Source organism: Tauraco erythrolophus, chromosome 7 (genome assembly GCF_009769465.1).
Source record: "Tauraco erythrolophus isolate bTauEry1 chromosome 7, bTauEry1.pri, whole genome shotgun sequence".
Lineage (NCBI taxonomy): Eukaryota > Metazoa > Chordata > Aves > Musophagiformes > Musophagidae > Tauraco > Tauraco erythrolophus.
In genome coordinates, this window is record NC_141471.1 from 63,215,498 (window position 1) to 63,223,370 (window position 7,873).

The window sequence follows — 7,873 nt, forward strand, 5'->3', positions numbered from 1 at the left end:
TCACGTGTACAGAAACCTTAATTTGAAATGTATTTTATTAACTTGGATGAAAGCATGATACCATACATTTACTTGGGAAAGTAATACCAAAAAGAAAGTACTGATGTCTTTCTTCCCAGAACACAGTTACACGGCCTTAAGAAGGAACTCGTTTAACAGCGGTGCTCTCCTCTCTGTTCCGATTTGCTTTTGCTGCAACGTATCTGTGACTTTCCTATGGAATAGTACTAAAGGCTGTAGTTTTGATATCCGTGATAGCTCATCTTCATATTGCACGTGTGCCTCATGGAAATATTTTTCAAATAGCTATTTTGTAAATCTGAGCTGGCCTTTACACCTTTTCTCTAGTAGAAAACCGAGTGGATAAAAGAAATTTTTGCGTCAGTGGCAAAATTCCTATTGACATCACTGGGACCGAGAGCTCAGCTTCCATGTGCTGGTCCTTTTCCACAGCCCGGAGAATAGTGGTGTTTCTTGTAAATTTATCTGAAAGTACTCTGCAATAAGCATCTTTTGAAATAAATTAACGTGATGTCAGTCGGAATTCATGCAACTTCATGAAGTGCTTTTAAAATTGTGTAGAAAATAGAGAGATACTTCGGCATTTGGGCTGTGCTGTTACCTATCTATATCGTTTAACATGTTTAAAGTGCTCTGAATATTCAGTGTTTGGGTTTAACCTAAAATTGTGTCAGATGCCTAAGTAGACTTCAATACCACTGCTGCTGTGGCAGTTTTGTACAGTCTCCGCCGCGTAATGAAATGAGCAAAGTCAAACTGTCCTAAAACACTTATTTTTAAGTTATTTGTCGAAAGTTTTCTATTTGACTTGATTTTTTTCAAGTTACAGGTATAAAAATGCTTTCTTTATAAACCTGAAATAAATCTAAGTTGAAAGTTCAGTGCTTTGGAATTGTTTGCAAACTTCTTCGTCTCGGTATTCCAAAGTTGGAAGACTGAGAGATCCCAGAGAAACAATAAAGATTGAAATGGAAGTCCTCAACTCTTGAAATATGTCCTTTTCCTCAACTCTTGAAATATGGGGTGTGATTTCCTGGATTCGTAGTGAATTTAAATGAATGACGTAAGGAGAATGAAGCAAGTAAAGAGGGGCTCCCCGGGAAACGGAGAAGGATTATCTGCTACCTTCCTGGGATTCAGAAGTACAGGGAGAGATGATTATCTGAGTAGAAATGTACATTTTGGTTATCTGAAAAACCCTTTACTATGTCAGCCTACATGCTACTTGGCAATAAAATGCATTATTTTAACTCGTTTTCCACGCTTTGTTGTTTGCCCACCGTTCAGTTGTAACGGTGACTGTGAAGAGGAGTGATATGGGGGGTGGAGGGAGGACCAATATAACTTCAAAGTCCCTGTGGGCATTAGATGACACAAACACAGGATGTTACGTTGAGGACATGGCAGGGAGAGTGGAACGGCACACAGTCTGCACAGCAGGAGTCTGAACTGCTTCCTCCTGAAGCATCTGTAACGTCGAGTAGCGCATCGCCAACAGCGAAAGCCACGGAAATGAAGAACAGCAGCCAAAAGTTACAGTGGCCTGAGCTGATGTTTCAGATGGAGCACAAGATGGCTCAAAGACATTCAAGAAGTGATCTGAGACGGAAGAGTTCTTGAAAGACAGCTGAAAACCTTCCGTCTTACTACCTCAACTGCCAGTCCATCTGGACTTTCTTTTCAGGATATTTTGGGGCATGAAGGTGGCATGTTGCAGGTATGTAAGCATTGCGAAACGGATCTTCATTGGAACATCTCACCTGTTAGCTGACATCTGAGTACTTACTAAGTAGTGTATTTACTAAGAAGTAGCTGATAGAGTCCTATATAAGTTCAATGAAATTTTTATCCCTTGGTTCTTCCATTTTTTTTCCAGTCCTGACTATGAGAAATTATTTTAGTCCTCAGCCTAAACGTACCCAAAGCCACGCACCTGGAGTGGAACAACCCCATGCACCTGTACAGGCTGGAAGCCCCTTGTCTAGACAGAAGCTTTGTGTAAAAAGACCTGGGGGTGGCGGGGGGTCCTGGCGGGCAGCAGGGTGGACGTGAAGTCACGGTGCAGCCTTGTGCCAAAGGCAGCCAGCAGCATCTTGTGCTGTATTAGTGGCATGAAGGCAGCAGGTCCAGGGAAGCGATCAGAGATGACTTCTGTAGCGCTGCGTCGAGCTGCGGGCTCCCCAGTGGCAAGACAGACCTGCCTGGACTCAGTCAGAGGACCACCAAGTTGGTCGAGAGGCAGGAGTGCATGATGTACATGGAGAGGTTGAAGGCACTGGATTTTCTCAGCCTCAGAGAAAGACTAAGGAAAGATCTTATTACTGTCCACACTACCCATGGGAGGGTATAGAGAAGATGGAGCCAGCTGGCCCCAGCGTTTGGAAAGTGTGGGCAGACCATTCTGGTCTGAGGGACACACTGAGGGACAAAATTCCTTGAAATAAGAATGGTGAGCACAGTCACAGATGAGTGGATGGGAATGCTGGTACGCTGAAGGCTGAGGAGATTTGAGAAGTTTTGAGGTTTGCTTGTTAGTTTCATTGTAGCACACTCTTAGGAATGGTGGAGAAGGTGGAGAGCACTCTTGAACCCCTGTGTAGGAGAAGGTTATCAGCCAGAATAATAGAAAAAGATGAAAACATGAGCATTTTAGTTCCCAGTTGAGAACTAGTGACCTGGAGCTCTCTGGGCTGTATGTGCTGAGGGATCAGACTCTCCGTATCCATGGCTTACTCAGTCTACCTTCAGAAGACCACTGCCATGGGAGCTCCCTGGCTAGGGAAAACAATGCCCCGCTTCTTATGCTGTGAAAGTTCAAAACTTAAAAAAGGTGAAAAACTTCAAAGTTCCAAGTGAAGCATCATTTCCTTGGCTGCGGCCGTCTTCCTGGCTGCAAAGCAGAAGATATTTCATGAAGAGTCCCAAGGCTTTGCTCATCCCCCCCACCCTTCCACATGGTTTCCTGAACGTCCATTTAGAAAACAGCCCAAGGTGTCACGTCCTAAACGATGGTGCAGCTCAAATGAGGACCTGCCTTTGCGTGGCAGCGTAGGCGTTGGTTCCTGTAAGGCGAAACTAGCTGCTGTTGAGAACTCACCTCCGAAGAAAAGCCGGGAGAACAGGTGGTTGCAGAGATGCCGACAGCTTTTCTAAAAGCCACCCAGCATCTCTCAGTTGGTCAGCATGCGGTCTCTAGATAGGCGTGATCAAAGTCCAGGCAGCAGGCACAACACAACCTAGCCTTGTTTTCCTGGAATCATAGTCCTGGAATTTCATAGGAGGTTCTGCTTAAACATGAGGAAGAACTTCTTCCCAGTAAGGGGAACAGAACACTGGAACAGGCTGCCCAGAGAGGTTGTGGAGTCTCCTTCTCTGGAGATGTTCCAAACCCGCCTGGACGCGTTCTTGTGTGATCTGATCTAGGTGGTCCTGCTCCAGCAGGGGGATTGGACTGGATGATCCTTTGAGGTCCCTTCCAATCCCTGACATTCTGTCATTCTGTGAATCCACCCTGGCTGTGTTTGCCACTGAACTGCAGTTAAATTTGGAAAACAAATCATCTCTTTGAAAACCTGGCTTTTGGTCACCAGAAGATGTCATTTCAGCACTAGTTGCCTCCCTGCTTCAAACTTGGCTAAAAAATTCCGTTTGGTTCTTGGTTGGAAAGGTGCCATTTAATCATGTTTTACTTCCTCAGGCTATTCTGACAGCCACTCTGTCCAGCTGTACTCCACTGGATAATAAAAAAAAAAAAAAAGATTATTCACAGAGACAACATATGCTCAACTATTGTGAAAATTACAATTTTTTTAAAAACCAATAAATCTAATAGAGATAGGAGTTTTTACATTTATTTTGTTTAACACAATTATACAAAGGAATAAAATTATGTTTACTTAGTATTTCAGCAGACAAGACATATAATTTTAATCAATAATCAAATTTGAAGCTGCAATGTAGCCACTGCAGTAGGTTATAGAAAGGCCTCGTTTAGAGGTTTAGCAGTTTTCTCCCAGTTTTCCAGCTCGTTAGGTCGGCCGCCTTTCCTGATACATGAAAGATACGTGTTCTCTTTGTGGATACTCAGGCAGTTTGTTACTGCAGTTTACAGAACTTCTGTTTCCATCTTGGTTTTATGATCCTCCAGTAATGCCAAGAAAGGTGGCACCTGGGGAAAAACGCTGGGAAACGCTGCCTCTAGTCAGAACACAAAAAGGTGAACCCAGTGGATCTCCTTGTGAGCGAACAGAGACACGTACAGCTCTGGTTGTGTGTGCTCTTGACTCGACTTTAAATGGGTATAATTTATGGAGAGAGAGGGAAAATTGCCACCAGCTGATTCTGACAAATGCTCCAATCTTTTAAAGAGCCAATTATGAACAATAATGAACTACATTAAGGCCATGTTCCTGAGCATTTAATGCAACACACGGGAGGAATTCAAGTGCCTGTGTGCAAGATGGCAACAGAGACCACCTACTGCTCTGCTGACACTGTAGGCGCCTTGCGGGGTTCAATCCATACCTGATTGTAGATGTTGTGGAGAAGCTGTAGATGCCCCATCCCTGGAAGTGTTCAAGGCCAGGTTGGATGAGGCTTTGGGCAACCTGGTGTAGTGGAGGGTGTCCCTGCCTGTGGCAGGGGGGTTGGAACTGGATGAACTTTGAGGTCCCTCCCAACCCAAACCATTCTATGATTCCATGATCTTCGATCTGCAAAATTTCCATAATGCTGGCGTTTGAGCACCTTCCCACATGAAGAATCGGCCCGTTTGCATAGGCTCGCTGCAATTCAGACAAAGCAGAGAAACACCTAATTTTGCCTGTGTCCTCTGAGCGGCCTCATCCAGCAGACTATATTGAAGAATATGGTGTATAATAGCCAAAACTGTTAGTTAATTAAAAACGGAAGGAGAAGTGCCTACTTTTAGTGTAATAACCCGTTATTTAGAGTACTCCTGCAGGTGGATTCTAAACTTTTCTTGCCTGAGGAGATTCAACTGTGCTATTCCCATATGCCAAACCAATATCCTTAGCGAGTAGGCAAGAAGCTGCTCCCTCCCCTTTCTACTGAAACCACGGTACCGTCCAGCAGAGAACTTGCTCCTCCGAGGAAGTGCGTGTCAGGGAACCAGGCAGTGCTGCTGCTAAGCGATGAACGGTTCTCACTGGGACTTCCAGCACGGAGTTGAGCATAGTTTCCCTTCAGAAGAAAAGGGATGCCATTCAGTTACACAGGGTTTTTTGTGCTGAGTACTCTGTCAGTAGAATAATAAAACACACTTAAAGCAAAGTAGCGTTAATGCAAAGGTAACATTAACTTCTGTTGTATTATCTTAATGTTTTTGCCTGCCATTCATATGACAAGATATTGCTCTTTAAACAGCTCCTTACATTTTTCTAATGTGCTTCTAGTGTTCAAGGCCAGGTTGGATGAGGCTTTGGGCAACCTGGTGTAGTGGAGGGTGTCCCTGCCCATGGCAGGGGGGTTGGAACTGGATGATCTTTGAGGTCCCTTCCAACTCAAACCATTCTATGATTCTATGTTGTCCTCACTTACTGGGTGTTACGGAACGTGTTTCACAATTCGTTTAAACCTTGGCAATGATTAACCTGCAGTGTGAATGCTGCACGTCAGTATCCCTGTGTCTGCGAGCAGATGCCATCCAGAGGGCAGAGAGGCTATTGCTTTGGGCAGAGGACGAGTTCACGAGGCACAGCTGCTTCAAATACTTCCTTGGTGAGTGAAATTTTTCCTCCCCCAGCGCGGTGGTTTAGCAACAGCAGAGGTGAAGAGGTGCACGTGAAAGGCAAGCTAGTGTCCTCAGCCAGCGTGGTGGTGGTTTTGCCTTCATCCTGCAGAGAGGTTTGCACTGCCCTTCTTTTGGTCAGTAAGAGGAGTTTATTTCACCACTTCTGTCGCTAACAAAACTAGGTCCAGGCGGCACATCAGAGAAATCTACTATGCGTATTCTAAGGGTGCATCTCCTCAGTTTTGGCACCTTCTCCACACCACAATCTCTCAGCTCAAGGTGTATGTGAAACGCTACATCAGGCAGACAAGGCACAAATCGCCCTAGTGCTATAAAGAAATGAACGGCTGTCTTTTGAAATAACAAGCCCTATGTGGATGGATCAATATTTAATGCAGAGGCCAAAGAAAACCAAGCTTCCATTAGGAATGTTGGCATTGTCTTAAAACCACTCTATCTGTAGCTGATGTGAACTGCTCAAAGTGGCGTGCCAAACAAGCTAGAAGATGCGCAATCATAGCTTTATGCCTTTCATTTCTGAAATTAAGCAAAACCAAACAAAACCAACAAACTATAGCTTTGCATGTTAATGGTTGTGGGAGCTTAACTGTCCAAGGAGGCATCGATGTCCCAACCCACTGAGCCATGCAAGCTGAGCACGAGCCAACAACTGCTAACGACTTCACAGAGTTGTAGCAAAGACATCAAAAATTTCAAGCTGCACTGCACACACTAGCTTCTCTTAGGAAGAAAAGCTACCTAGAGAATAAACAGAAGTTCAAGCAATAGTACGAAAGGTGGGATGAGACAGGCTGAGCAGGCACTGTGCTGGTTCTGTGACACACTGCTGAAGAAAGCACAGAGGGGAGGGGATGGGAAAGCTAATTCTGCAAGCGACAGAAACCAGAGCTTGTAGAGCTCTAAGACAGCCGTGCTGTTACATGCACCATAACACGGGCTTGGCCTTTCTTACAGGGGCAGATGGCTCTCATTCTGGTCTATCACCAGAAAAGATAGGACGTCTCGCAATTAATACTCCTTTAGTGTTTCCTGTACGGCATGGCAAACCACAGGAGCTAGGTTTCATGATGCCCCCCCACACCTCACACTACTGATAAGGAGAGGCAAAAGTAGAAGGGAGAGAGCAGATGTAGAGGCTGAAGGCAGCAGATAACATACCAAGCTTTCCAGTTCCCTTCCACGTTTCCCTTTTGTGAAAAAGCAGATTCTGTCATGCCTAGTTAACACGGGCTGGTGGTTGTGTTTGTCTGCAATCAGAAAGAAGTAGTTTGCGAAGGAGTTCTGGAGGTCATTTCATGCAGCCTTAGCTTACGCTAAGGGCAAAGTCTGAGCATAGATGAAGCCACTCAGGACCTCATCCAGACAAGCATCAGGGAACGGTCAGGACTGTCTGTTCTCTCTGGGAGAGAAGCTGAGCACGGTAACAAGGCTAGCAGGGCAGGAGCTTCCCCAGCCAGGGACTGGTTCCGTAGTACCTAAGTGACACAAGCAGGCCAGGCTCTGGATCACCAAAGTCCATGGTCAAGCGTAGCTGTGATGGAGCTGGTGGCAAGTACACCTATGGCATAAATCAGAGAGGGACAGAAAGCCCAGGTCTGAACTTAAACGGAGCCCCTCGGCCCAGGGGCGGAGAGTGTGCGGGTGGAAACATCTCGGGTGATGCTGCTCAGTGCAATTACGGCCCATTAGTGCACTCAGGGTCCTGCCAGCCAGTTTTAGATCTTACTAAGGATGGAGAAGGACGGAAGCAATAGCCTTCTTGGCTGGGTTTCTTCATAAATGAGGATACTAAGCTAGAATAAGGTCACTCTCCAAATGGATGAATTTCAGCTCTGCTGGTTGGAAAAATTAATATAAAGTCTCAAAAGAAATTTGCCTAGTGTGGCCTTTTCAACATTCCTGCTGGACAATTCAGCAACTTTACATGGCATTCCTGGAGTTAAAACACATCACCTGGTTTCCTTGCATCTGTTTCTTCCATAACTTCCAATCATCGACTATTGGCACTGGTCCAATCCTCTGCCCAGATCCCCTTATCTTTTGGGGAGTTTCTCAGCTAATGGCTTCTCCTCGTCTGCC